This window comes from Ursus arctos, unplaced genomic scaffold (assembly GCF_023065955.2).
Source record: "Ursus arctos isolate Adak ecotype North America unplaced genomic scaffold, UrsArc2.0 scaffold_1, whole genome shotgun sequence".
NCBI classification, from domain to species: domain Eukaryota; kingdom Metazoa; phylum Chordata; class Mammalia; order Carnivora; family Ursidae; genus Ursus; species Ursus arctos.
In genome coordinates this window covers 91,461,250-91,476,419 of record NW_026622763.1, presented here as the reverse complement: position 1 = coordinate 91,476,419, position 15,170 = coordinate 91,461,250, and positions in this window count along the sequence as shown.

The window sequence follows — 15,170 nt, the reverse complement described above, 5'->3', positions numbered from 1 at the left end:
GTTTTGACGTTAAGAATGAAGTAAGTTGTGTCAGGATGTCATCATCTCATCTGTTCTCACAGGTGAGAACTCAGTAGCTCAGCGCTGAGGGGCCCCTGGGGGCTTATTAATAAAAACATATGAAGATGCAACTGGATGTTATGTGCAAAGACATGAGTTACAGGGCAATATATATATTTTTCAGGTACCCCTAGTCTAGGATGGACGAGTATTCTTTTAGTCAAAACCTGAAGGGTGAGTGGATGTTGGCTAGGTGAAGGCCAAGGGAGAAAGCAACAGAGTGGAAGGAGATGGTATTCCAGGCAGAGGAATCAGCAGGGACAAAGACCTGGAGATAGAGAGAGAAGGAGGTCTTTTAGATGAGCTTTAAGAAAGCTTGGGGCCATAGGCAACTGATAAATTACTGAACACTACTACATCTGAAATTAATATGTACTATATGTTGGCTAATTTAAATAAAAATTTAAATTTTTAAAATTTAAGTAAAAACATTTATTTAATTTAAATAAAAACAAAAAGAAAGCTTGGGGCATCCAGATCTTAGGTATAAAAAGCAGTCTGGCAGGAAGTGAAGCTGGAGACGTAGCAGGGGCCAAATTATTTCAGATAGTGGAGGCCACAGCAGTATTGAGAATTTCAACATAAATATAGCAAGAGACTAGAGATAGGTTTAAGCAGGGAAGTGACATGATTGGGGTAGTGACATGATCAGGTATGTATTCTGGGAAAGTCACTTTGGCTTCAGCGTGGAGAAGAGATCGGGGGAAGTGTGAGATTGGAAAAAGGGAGACCAGGTAGGAAGTTGTAATCCAGGCAGGAGATGATGATGGCCTGAACCAGAGTGGGGGCAATGTTTAGAATTAGTGAGAACTCAGTAGAGAGTTTAGATATGACATAGATATTTTAAAATAAGTCACTTTCCAACATATCACTGAAGGGATAAAATGGAGGCGGGGGGTGATTCTATTCCCAGAGCAATTATAAAGTACTCAAAATTTTTTAAAAGAAAAATTCCAACCTTATCTTCAGGAAACACTTTGACTTACATCTATGCAAAAGTTCAGCCAAACATTGGGCTCATGTATGGAACACCTTTGGCCATTCTTTCAGGGAAATTCTGACAGCTGCTTCCCTCAACCCACCCTCACACCCTGGGTCACTCTGGGGTGGCTCAGGACAGCCATGTTTCTGCCCTTCCAAAGATGACTGGTCTGGGAGTAATCATCTGACACGTACTGGGTGTCTAGGTTTGTGTTCCCCCAAAAGCATAGCCTGACACAAGGAATTGGGCGCAGGTAGTTCATGTGGGAGGTAATCCTAGCCAGAGTAAGAGAGAGAGAGACAAGGAAGGAAGGAAAGCCAATAAAGAATGTTACGGAGCTGGTTACTGCTGTGGTAATATGAGCTCAATTCCACCGGGAACCATAGGAGAAACCACACAGAATGCACCTCAGAATTGTCTTTCTAAAGGACAGAAGGCGGAGCTGACTCTTGTCTGCCGCGAGTTGGGGGTAGCTGCCAGTGGTGATAACTCTCCACGCCCACTTTGCACATCCAGTCTGCACACGTGTGCAAGCTGATTGAGCTATGGAGGCTTTGCCTTGAGGCAGAAATGGCAAGGCTGGGCTTTGAGGTGGGAAGCCATTAGGGCTTATATGAACTGTCCACAGCGGCAGCTGAAGTCATAGATGGACCGGGCAAATATGGCACAGGGCTCCAGGAGCATCTGATATATTGGGCAATATTTGGCCAATCAGTTTCTTTCCCAAGAATTTGGAATCGAGGCCAAGAGAATCAGTGTTCATAAAACCACGGATCCAGTAACATATAACCTACAGTTTGGCCATCTGCCAGGCTTCCGTACTGTCATACTGACTGGGGGACAGGAAAAGAGATTGTTATCTGCAATACTCTGTTTTCCGCGGTGGGACACAGTGAACTTCATAAAAAGAGGTTGATCTTGTAGCTCACATATATGGGCTTAAGTCATCTCATTACCTAATTCTTTTGCCTCCTCCCGAAGTCTACACCCCAACAGAACTATGGCTAACTGCTATTATTCTTTGATTTCACTTTGTCTGTTTTGAGATAGTTATAAGTCATCCCATTAGATTCAGGATATTTCTCAAGACTTTGTCAGAATTTCTTTTTTTTTTTAAGATTTTATTTATTTATGTGACAGAGATAGCCAGCGAGAGAGGGAACACAGGCAGGGGGAATGGGAGAGGAAGAAGCAGGCTCCCAGCAGAGAAGCCCGATGTGGGTCTCGATCCCAGAACTCCGGGATCACGCCCTGAGCCGAAGGCAGAAGCTTAGTAACTGAGCCAGCCAGGTGCCCCTTGTCAGCATTTCTGATCACAACCTGGAGTCAGGCTGATGACGGTGCGGAGGCTTCTGATACAGGTATACACGTAAGGGCCCTCTGCCACGCGGGTGTAGCTTTTGACCCGGGCCCTTTAGAAAGAGCATGTTGAGCCTGCCGTTGGTGAGCTCCCAAACTCCGTATCTGTGAAATCCAGCTTCAGTTCTGCGAGATTTACACTTATGAAAGGGCTAATATTTGACTATTTTTTTTTTACTTAAAATTTTTTCATATGGGGCGCCTAGCTGGCTCAGTTGGTAGAGCACGTGACTCTTGATTTTGGGGTTGTGAGTTTGAGCCCCACATTGGGTGCAGAGATTACTTAAAAAAATAAAATCTTTAAAAAAATTTTTTGGATATGATTTCATCTAATCTAAGCAGCATACATCATGGGCAAGAATTGTTTTTCTCTGACCTTCTATCTAATCCTTAGCCTGCTGGGTTTTTGAACCCAGACGTGAAGGCAAACAGTTACTGTCTGAGAGTATGGTTTAAGTCCACACACCTTAAAAACAGATGTGCCAAATGTCTATGTACCCCTGCCCTTCAAACTTCTATTTTCTACTAATCATATGTAAGAAGAGGATATTAGATAGGAAACAAGTTATGCTTCCATAACAGAGACTCAAAACCAGTGGCATAAACAAGAAAGAAGTTTAATTTCTTGTTTGTGTAAAACCCAGGGCTGGTATGAAAGCACCTGTCAAGGACCTAGTGATCTCCTATTTTGTGGCTCCCCCATCCTAAGCTGTTGCCTTTGTCCATGTGGTCCCAAATGAGTCCTTGCTCCAGGCAGCAGAATGAGGGAGAGGAAAAGGGCACCCCCAGTGATGTGAAGGTATGACCCTGAATTTGCATACATCACTTCTGTGCACTTGGGATTGACCAGCACCTAGTCACGTGATCATACCTGGCTCCGTCACGCTCATTCCCTGGCTGGGAAATGTAGTCCTTAGCTGGATGGCCACGTGCCCAGATCACATTTCAGTTATTATGTCAGTGAAGGAAAACAGGTATTTGGGAGAAGTGTAGTGTCACAAGGGGGAAATAAAGGATACATTTTACGATATGTGGACCATCTTGAGCTTGAAGTAGTGAAGCAGGGGGTGGGTCACTTAACGTCACAAATCTCGCAGAACTGAAGCTGGATTTCACAGATACGGAGTTTGGGAGCTCACCAACGGCAGGCTCAACATGTTCTTTCTAAAGGGCCTGGGTCAAAAGCTACACCCGCGTGGCAGAAGGTTTCTCAGCTCCTGTGGTTTGAGGATGAGAACGACGGGATTGAGCACCACTCGGCCAGTCTCCTGTTGTAGCCCACTCTGTCGCTGCCTACCCAGCAGCCTCTCCCCGTCTCCCTCCTTGAGGACAAAGCCATGATTTTAATCACCCTTTTCCAAACAGTTGTGTTTTACATGGATCCCTTTGCAGCCCCCAGGATGAGTCTTAAATGGCCTAAGTCAATGTTTTGCAAAATTTTAACTACTACCAACATTTAATACCCATTTTATAACCCAACACACACTCACAGAGGCCAAAACTGATACTTGACCTTATTATGTTGGATACACTCTGATATTCTATTCTATTTCATTTTTTAAAAATCTGGTTGCCCATTCACTATGTTGATTCCCATCCCACCATCCCATTAATGGTTTGCAAACTTTGGTGGGGGTGGGGGAAGCCCAACTGCTCTAAGCCAATTAAGCTGCCTTCATTCCCCTTGGTTAAAGCACGTAACACAATTTGTATCTGAAAGAAAAATGTATCCTTAACTTTGAAAAAGACAAAATGGTTATCATGTTCTTAAAAATATATAATGCTGGAGTTTTTCTAAGAAGCCTACTTGACTTTCACCTATTGCTCTTGGAAATATAACTGTTGTTATATTTCGCTGACAACCCACTACTGATAAAAGCACAGTTTACGGTTTGTAGCATTGACCTGTGGAAATTGATAAGGTGTTGTTCATATATAGCCTTGAAGAAACTAACCCCCAAAGCATTATTTTTTTGCCCTGTGGAATGTTAATCAGTTTGTAACCAACCTAGTAATTTTGTTCATTTATTGATATACATATTTCTTCCTTGAAAACACCAAATTTTGTATTCTTTACCAGTTCCTTCCTTCATGATTTAAATAAAACCTTTATATGCATATACTATTTTTTTTTTAAAGATTGTATTTATTTGACAGAGAGAGCACAAGTAGGGGGAGTGGCAGAGGGAGAAGCAGACTTCCGAGCGGCGAGTCAGCCACGGGGCTCAATCCCAGGACCCAGGATCATGACCCGAGCTGAAGGCAGACGCTTAATCTACTGAGCCACCCAAGCGCCCCACACACGCTATCTATTCTTTTTCCCTTTTTTTTTTTTTTTTGTCAGAGAGAGAGCACAAGCAGGGAGAGCGGCAGGCAGAGGGAGAAGCTGTCTCCCTGCTAAGCAAGGAGCCCGATGCAGGACTCAATCCCAGGACCCTAGGATCGTGACCTGAGCCAAAGGCAGATACTCAACCGAGCCACCCAGGTGTCCCTATACTATCTATTCAGATGACACTTTATTTCTGCTCTAAACCTGACCTGTGACATGCAGGACTTATGCAGCCATTTTGTGACCGTGAGTGGAGCAAGCAGAGAGGACGAGCCAACATGTTGAAGACTGCAGAGAAGAGAGATGGAAAAGACCCGGGGTCATTGGTAAATTAACTACCCTGAGCACCACATCTGGCCTTTTGTTATATGAGAGTAAGTGTTCCTGTAAACAAAGTTTTCCGCATCTTTTTTTTTTTTTAAGATTTTATTTATTTATTTGACAGAGATAGAGACAGCCAGTGAGAGAGGGAACACAAGCAGGGGGAGTGGGAGAGGAAGAAGCAGGCTCATAGTGGAGGAGCCTGATGTGGGGCTCGATCCCATAACGCCGGGATCACGCCCTGAGCTGAAGGCAGATGCCTAACCGCTGTGCCACCCAGGCGCCCCCAAAGTTTTCCGCATCTTGAAGCCCAAAGCTTCCTTTGTGATGTACCTGTTATGGAAGCTGATATTAATAAAAATGAACATTTGATGCCTTCACTTGGAACTTTCTGCTGGTGTATTGTCTATTTATGGTGTTGGCTGTGGTGGTAGCAGTAGAGTGATTTCTGAGCACCCGAACCAACCTTACAGCCCCTCCCCTCACCGCTCTGGTAGGACTCCGCGATAGACTGACATTATAATCTGTACGTTAATATTGTTTCCTAATTTTTAATTTCAAATAATTTCTAGGGCTTTATAAGTGCTTTTTTTTTAAAAAGATTTTATTTATTTATTTGACAGAGATAGAGACAGCCAGCGAGAGAGGAAACACAAGCAGGGGGAGTGGGAGAGGAAGAAGCAGGCTCATAGCGGAGGAGCCTGATGTGGGGCTCGATCCCACAACGCCGGGATCACGCCCTGAGCCGAAGGCAGACGCTTAACCGCTGTGCCACCCACGTGCCCCTTTATAAGTGCTTTTATTTTAACATACAACTGTCAGATTGTAAATCACCCTCTTCATATTAAACCATAATCATTTGGTTTCAAGAATTTTTTTTTCTCTCTCTACATTCATCGGTGGATTTAGAATTGTAGGCTTTCAGTTTTTGGGACCTTGTTTGGAACAGACTAAACAAAGATAAACACTGTCTCTCTCCCTGCTCCTGCTCCACGATGCTCAGATAACCAAAGGCTTAGAGAACCCTAAAAATAAAATCTTTGGAACTCTTACTTGGGCATGAGCCAAAATGTTTTAACCGCCACAAGACTTACTTCAGACACCGCAGAGACCACAAGAAATAGTGAAGCTCTGGGTCTTCTCTTTTCTCGGGCAAGACTTCTCCTAAATGATGGGTGACAGTCTAGATTAAGCTATTCGTGCAGATCAACGGCCAGGAGCTCACCGAGACCTAAAAAGGGTGATGAGCAGATCAAAGTCACCACTCCCTGATGCAGAGTTTGGATGTAGGTTCCTTGCTTCCTGAATAAAGGAATAAAGCAGAGAAATCCAATAACATTTCTACCTTGACCAAGCTGCGTCAGAAGCTAGGGGTTAACAGTCTGAGCACTGCCTACGTCTCTCTTATTGTAACCCAACAAAGCCCACATGGACCCGATCAGTGAGTAACTGAGCCACAGCCTCCACCCTGGAACAGCAGAAATCAGCAACTCTACAGCTGAGCAGGTGGGGTCGGGACCAGATACCTCTTATTGCAGGGTCAGCAGGTTTAAAGCAGACAAGGTCAAAGTGAGAATGTCAGCAAGGATGTCTGCGGCCCAATTTGGCTCAAATATTAGCTCAGTGGTATCTGCTCAGTGGTTTTCCTGCTCCTCAATCGACTCTTAGAGAAGGAGGGCATACACGAAGGGAAAGGGAAACTGTTCTGTTAACTGTCCTGCTCTTACTCATGTGTTAGTTTATTTAATCCTGCATGAAAACCTTCTGAAGTAGATCTTACGTGTTCCCATTTCGCAGATGAGCAAACTGAGTGTGAGGTAAGTTATTTGCTTATGGAGATGGGATCTGGAGCCAGATTTTTGTCTTGCCTTAAGTCCCATGCTGTCTCAATCATGATACAACATGGCCGCCCTGAAATCTACTCTGTGACCTTCTGAACAACTAAAAAAGAGGAATCTTAAGTGGTGGTTTTCTCAGAATGTTTGTGGGAAATCCCACATCTCCTCATGGGTTATTAACAATCAAACGCCCTATCATAGCAAGGGATTTAAATATCTAAGTGAGATAACCAGGATGGGGAACCTCTTTGGAATGGGCTTCAGATCCCAGGAGATCCGTAGAGCAGCACGGCTCTGCCTTCACTGAGGTTGGCCTCCCTGCCTCAGGTGTGTGACATACATACAATCTTTGTGACAATACCGTCACTTGTCTTCTTCGAGTGCCCTGGCTCTCCTGTAAGCTAATGAGACTCCCAGTTCAAATTCATATGACTTTATGGGTTGCACAGCGATCTTATATATATTTGATCCAGTCCACTAAATATTGACCAGCATTATTGGTCGGATCTTAATAATACCCTGGGCATAAAGAAGGTGAATAACTAACTCATGGTCTCTACCCCCTAGCTGTTCAATGTCTAGTAGTAATGACACATAAACAACTAATTCAAAGTGAAAAGTGCCCCAATACAGTGGCTTTCAAACTTATTCAGTCTTGACCTACACCAAGAAATATATTTTATGCCTCATCCCGATAGATAGAAATATAAAATAAATGCTATTTAAGATTCCCTTAACGTAGCCATGCTCCAATGAATGTGCATAGGCTCTAGAACACCGAGAAGGGTGCCAGTAATGCTCAGGAGCAGGGCTGGGGAGGGACGGTGAGGATTCTCCAGGCAGACAAGCCAAAGGTATTCCAGCCACAGGAAGGGCATGGGAAGGGCATTGCAAATGTTACAGACCACCCCCACGAGCAGGGAAAGGAGGAGACTGAGTGCACAAGAGTCTAGGGAGGTGGAAAAGAGACTTTCTGTTAAATATGATAGATTGAGCACACACGCTTTATGTTTGTTCCCTTCTCAAACTCCACTAAAATAACAATAAAGACATAAAGAGAGCGGAAGAAAGAATACATGGAGATATGAATTTAAAAAACCATCTTGACCATCCGACTCTTGGTTTCGGCTCAGGTTGTGATCTCAGGGTGGTTAGATCGAGCCCCACATCAGGCTCCGTGCTCAGCATGCAGTCTGTTTAAGACTCTCTCTCCCTCTGTCCCTTTCCACACTTTTCTCTCTCTCTAAAAATAAATAGATAAATCTTGGGAAAAAAAATCTCAGAATGGGGGCAGCTGGCTGGCTCAGTCGGCAGAATGTGGGACTCTTGCTCTCAAGGTGGTGAGTTCAAGCCACACATTGGGCGTGGAGCCTACTTAAAAAAAAAAACATCTTGGCAAATGGAAAGGTTACAAAAGAGGAATGATTAGGGAACAAGCCACTTTGGGCTGCAGGGCCTTGGAAAGGCTTGGGACGGGAAGCAGCAGGTAACTCTGAAGGGAGGATGGAAGGCTGAGGCTGAAAACAGAAGGAGGAGTTGAAGATCTGTATAAGGAGCATTTAGATTTCCTGATTCCCTCCTCTGACCCGGGCAGCCGGATGATCGGCCCTCTCACCCCGACAGAAGGCAGGCGGTGTGCTCTCCTGGGAATAGACCAGAGGGATTCTGGGATTAGGGTCATCAGAGGCAGCTGATGGGGGAGAGCAGAAACTGCACCCTGATTATATCTCCCTTCCAGAGCACTGGCAGCCGAGTTTATATTCCCGAGCCTGGAAATTGCAGTCTTCTGTAGGGCAACTGACCAGCCTAAGAGAAAAGATCCACAAATAGAGGCACTTGGGGGTTCCCAACAAAATGGTTGTCCCCACCAAACCACCCTACAGGGAAGATGCCAAGCTGAGTCCTGCTCGTGCCTGGAGAGTATTCAGTCTACCTTTAGGAAACTCTGCTCAAACAGAAAGGAACAAACTAGGATTGGGAGCTCTCTCTCCCATGAAAGACAAAGAACAAAATAGAAAAAAATGTGGGGGTGGGAGGCAGTAGGGACAATGCAGGGAACATAAAAATATAATTAATATAACTATAATAATATTAATTATTATATATTTTATATAATAATATTTTATGTGCAATTATATATTATGTATAGTTATAGGACATATTAATAATGATTAATGCAACAACTTGAGAGAGCAGATTTTTCATCTAACACACAAGAGGAAGAAACTATAAAAAAGGATATTCAGAAAGCAAAGAAAGTGGTTAGAAATAAAAAATAAAGCATCACCTGAGTGGCTCAGTCAGTTGAGCACCTGCCTTCAGCTCAGGTCATGATCTCAGGGACTTGGGATCCAGCCCCAAGTTGGGTTCTCTGCTCAGCGGGAGTCTGCTTCTCTCTCTCTCTTTCTCTCATACTCTCATAAGTAAATAAAAAAAGAAAGAGAAATAAAAAAAATATAATCATGGAATAAAAAATTCAGAAGAATGGTTGCAATGTAAAATCAAGAAAGTAGAACAAAAAAGAAAAAGAAATGGAAAAATAAGAAAGCAAAGATAAGAAAATCTCAGTCTTAAAGGAGTCAGAGTTGGTCAGGGGGAAAGTAGGGAACCATATTCCTCCTGACTGAGACACAAATGCAAAGCAGTGACTAATGAGAATGAGAGATTACAAATACTTGTGCTGTGGTTGGAATATCAAATTAGAGGGGGGAAATGGGCAGAGACATGAGGCTGAAGGACCAGGTAGCTTTTCTATTATGCTGGAACGTGTGCTTATAAACATTTATAGACAGTGGCCAAAGTAGCCTTCAAACTCACAACTTGATTCCAAGTTTAGTATTCTTTCCATACAGCCAAAGGCAGTATAATTTAGACCAATAGTTCTCAATGGGGGGGGGGAATTTTGCTGCGAGGGACCATCTGTGTGGGTGGGGGGGAACCGGGGGGAGGGTGCTGCTGGCATTTAACAGAGGGTTAAGGATGCTATTATCCATTCTAGCTGAACAGTACAGTCCCTGTCACCACTGACAAGGAATTATCTGGCTCAGAAGGTCAAGAGTACATTTAGTCAATAGTTGAGAAACCCTGATTTAGATGAAATGTAAAATTGGAACTATTCTGAGTGAGTTCAAATCACAGCATCAGTAATTACTCACTGTCAGAGGTTAACAGATCAGGGCAAAATGACTTCCTGATTCTTTCTTTCTTTCTTTCTTTCTTTCTTTCTTTCTTTCTTTCTTTCTTTCTTTCTTCTTTCTTTCTTTTAAGATTTTATTTATTTATTTGACACAGATTGAGAGAGAAAGAGCACAAGCAGGGGGAGCAGCAGGCAGAGGGAGAGGGAGAAGTGGACTCCCCACTGAGCAGGGAGCCCGATGTGGGGCTTGATCCCAGGGGGCTCGATCCCAGAACCCTGAGATCATGACCTGAACCGAAAGCAGAAGCTTAACCGACTGAGCCACCGGTGTACCCCTTCAGTACTTACTTTACATAAAACAACCATTTCTTTTTACAGCAAAATGCTCAGCATTTTAAAAAGTAGTTTCTGAATACCTTTGAAAGACATACACATATACACACAACTAAATGTAAAAATGTAGGTTTAAAAAGCATGAATATTAAATATACGTTATTATTTTATATATATAAATTTAATATATATTAATTATATATTATATATAATATAAATATAAATATTTATATATAAAAATATAAATAATTATATATAATATATATAATATAAAATTAATAAAATTTATTTTAAAGTAAACACTAAACACCAGCCCAAATTAAAATGTAATCATAAGTCATTGCAAATAAAATTATTTGATCTTTTTAAAAATAGTGATCTCTTAAAGAAAATATATCAAGGTGTCACTGGTTAAGTTTTAGTGTATTTTTTGTGCAAATTGTCCTAGTTCCTGAAAAAGCTCTTTCTGGTACGATTCTATTCAAGAGAATGTGAGGAGATGAAGTTGTAAATCTAACTTCAAATACAGTTCTCGGACTCTTCCTTATTCAAACAATTTCATCTCTTGTTTGACAACTTTTTAAAAGTACAGTTGACACACAATGTTACATTAGTTGCAGGTATACAACATCAAGATCTGACAAGGCTACACGTTATGCTGTGCTCACCACAAGTGTAACGAGCAAGTATTTTTGAGCCAGTATTTTTGTTTCTTGAGGCAGGTGTGATGTTTTTCTTTTGATTTCTGGCAAGCTCTAGTTTTTGTTTCAAATGCCAAGTTTCCAATTTGTATCCATCTTCTTTAATTTAATTGAATATAGATTGAGATTCTGATGCAGAGAATCGATATCAATTTTAATATTATCCTGTTCCTAACTCTACTTGTTTAAAGTGTCTCTGAACTAATGAAACTATTCTTGTAAGAGAAGCTTGTTTGGTCCATTGACATCGTCTCTCCTCCCGAAGTCTGTGGAGTGCAGCAATGCTTTCTAAACAAACAAAACTCTGTGTGTTCTTGGGGCGCCTGGGAGGCTCAGTCAGTTAAGCGTCTGACTTCAGCTCAGGTCATGATCTCAGGGTCCTGGGATCGAGCCCCACATGGAGCTCCCTGCTCAGCAAGCCCAATCGGGTGAGCCCAATACCTCACTCAGCCTTAATTTCATCATCTGTAGAATGGGGGGGGCATGGAGTCCTACATCAAAACGCGGCAATGAAGATCACATAGAAGGATGCAGGTAAAGCACTTAGATCCGCGACTGCCGTGTATACTATATCACTTAGCAAATGTATATAATTAGTTATTACTAAATTGTCCATTTCCCATGCATTAATACTTTATTTTTTTCAATGTGTAGATTGTCAGTCCAAATCTTTTAATATAAATTCCAGATAAGCTTGGCATGGTGGTTTTAAATCACATCCACAAATTCTTTGCTACTTCTCCACTCACAAGTGGGAGCCGGACTCAGTGACTTGCTTCTAACGAACCGAACATGGTGGAGGTGATGGAGTGTGACTTTTGACATTAGGTCATACAAAAAAGCATGGTGGCTTCCTTCTTGCTCTCTCTTGGATCGCTTGCTCTAGGGAAGGTAGCTGTCTTGTGATGACACTCAAGGGACCATAGGAAGAGGTTAGTGTGATAAGGAACTGAGGCCTCTTGCCACCAACAAGTGAGTAAATGAGGTTTCTAGCCAACAGCCATGTATGGGAAGTAGATCCCCTAGCCCCAGTCAAGCTGTCAGATGACTGCAGCCAGCCCTAGCTGACATCTTCATTGCAACCTAGTGGGAGACTTTGAACCAGAACCACCTAGCTAAGATACTCCCAGATCCTGATCCTCAGAAATAGTGTCAGATAAGGTTGTTTTAGGCTGCTAAGTTTTGGAGCACTTTGTTATGCAGAAATAGATAATCAATACACTCGGTATTGACACTTTTTATCGATCTATGACATACATACAGAAATGTATATAGGTGATTGAATTTTCACAAATTCAACACTCCCATGTAACCATCACCCTGATATTACCACCTTCAAGAAGACCTCTCCAATTGCTGTTCCCCCACCCCCAAGGGTAGCCACTATCTTGACTTTTTTTTTTAAGATTTTATTTATTTATTTGACAGAGATAGAGACAGCCAGCGAGAGAGGGAACACAAGCAGGGAGAGTGGGAGAGGAAGAGTCAGGCTCCCAGAGGAGGAGCCCAGTGCAGGGCTTGATCCCAGAACACTGGGATCACGCCCTGAGCCGAAGACAGACACTTAATGACTGAGCCACCCAGGCACCCCCACTATCTTGACTTCTAACAATATAAATGTACTTTATATAAATGTAATCATGCATCATATATATATATATATGTGTGTGTGTGTGTGTGTGTATATATATATATGTATATATATATATATATATATATGAGAGAGAAAGAGCACGAGTGGGAAGGGCAGAGGGAGAGGGAGAGAGAATCTTGAGCAGACTCCTCGCTGAGTGTGGATCCCAACACGGGGCTCAATCCCACGACCCTGAGATCAGCACCTGAGTCAAAACCAAGGGTTGGACATTCAACCAACTGTGCCACCCACGTGCCCCATATATCATATACTTTTTGTGCCTAGTTTCTTTTACTCAATGTTTTATTTATGAGACCCACACACATTTTTGTGCTTAATTATAGTTTGTGCATTCTATCTATTGTCTGAATATACATTTATCCATTGAATGGCAAACTTTTATCTGTTATATTTATCATATGTATTCCTTCCTGACATTCTGCCACATTTATCATTCTCTGTCTCTCTCCCTCTCTCTCTCCACACGCATGCACACCATACATTCACATACTCATTTACATTGCTAAATCATTTCATATAATTTGCAGAGAACATAACCTTCCACCTCTAAAATCTTTAGAATGTCTAACCTAAAAATAAGGATATTTTCTTATATAAACAAAGAGAATTTCAAGAAGTTTGATCTTGATGCAATCTTTTATCTTATAGACAATCCACATGCAAATTTTACCAGTTGTCCCAATAGTGTCCTTTATAGTAACGGAAGATCACGGAAGATCAAGCCGGTTGGGCAATCTTCCTTTAAACTCAGAAAAGCCTTTAGCTCCAAGACCAGCTATGAACCTCCAAACCTTGATCATTTTCATTGCCTTTGGCCTAGTCCGGGGACAAAGAGCTCACAAATCTATGTGCAGCTTACTTTAACGTAGCTACTATCGACTCTAAAACAGTAACAGACAAAGGTGAGATATCTACTGGCAAGAGGTATGTATGAATCACCACAATCTATTTAAGTTGGCTGCTTCCAAAGTTCAAACACTGGTTTAGTTTATTTCAACATATGTCTACTGAGCATCTACTATGTGCCAGGGCCTGTGCTAGGCTCTGGGAATATTCAGATGCCTAAAACATAGTCCCTGCCTTCAAGAATAAGCATTATAGTGGAAGTTATCATATGCACATACACCTATATATCCCCTATACCACACTTACATAGAGAGAATGAAGATTCTATGTGATGCGTGGAAAAATAGAAGTACACTCAGGGAACACTAGGAGAGTAGGTCTGATATGGGGGGCAGGTGACCTGGGATATCAAGGGAGTCTTTGTAGATGGAGTGTGGCCTAAACTGCATGTTAAGAGACAAGTGGAGTGTTTGCCAAACAGAGGGATAGGGTGTGTGTTTGTGTGTAGAGCAGGGGTAGGGAAGGGCAGCGTAGCTGAACAGAGGGAAGGAGCAGCTGTTTGGGGTTTGATACTGTAGTGTAAAAAGCAAGATAGAGCATACCCAGTGTTGGCCTCACTGAAATAAATCCCCCCCCTTTTCAAAGATTTTATTTATTTATTTATTTGTCATAGAGAGAGAGCACAAGCAGGGGAAGCAGCAGGCAGAGGGAGAAGCAGGCTCCTCGCTGAGCAGGGCGCTCAATGTGGGGCTCGATCCCAGGACCCCGGGATCATGACCTGAGCCAAAGGCAGATGCTTAACTGACTGAGCCACCCAGGTGTCCCAAAATAAATTCCCTTCTTGTTTTACCACCAATACCACCAAGAGAAGAAAAGAAAAAAAAGCAAGATAGGGAAGGGGCAGATCTCAGAGGTTTTTTAAACATATCATGGAGGTTGAATGAAAGTTTGTAGAAGGAGAGACTTTGATCAATATTTAATAGCAGAAAGGTGATAAGATTTGTATTTTAAAATAATCTAGCCACCTTTGGGGGCATGACTTCTGTGGGGGACAAGAGTGTGGACAGGGAAATTGTCATAGTGCGTCAGGTAAGCGATGAGGAGGGTGTGACTCAGGGCTGTGATACACGTGACAGAATCAAGAAATAATTAGGACATCCAATTAGCAGCAACTGGTGATTGGGTGTGGGATGAGGGGGGAAGTAGGCCTTCACTTTCAGTGGTGCCAGCAAGCAAGATGGAAATCACAGAAGAGGCCTGTTTAGGGGAGGTAGGGGGCAGAGTGGAAAGAGTTTTCTGTATGCTGAGCAGAAAGTACCCATGGGATGTTCAAGTGAAGATGTCTAGTTGGAAGTTCTGGGCAAGGAGTTGAGCTAAGACGTAGAAGTCATCAGCATGGGAGTGGAAACTGAGTGGGAGGACATGTGAAATTGCCCAGGTAGTGAGAAGGAAAATGAGCCAGTGACACTCAGTGACCACCAACTTTAAGGGGGCAGGTGGAGGAAGTCCAAGGAAACATAAGTCAGCCATTGAAAGCAAAGCCATATGGTGATATATTGTCCTTCCACAATGAAATGAACAATTCTTGACCTGTTAATCCTTGATCATTTT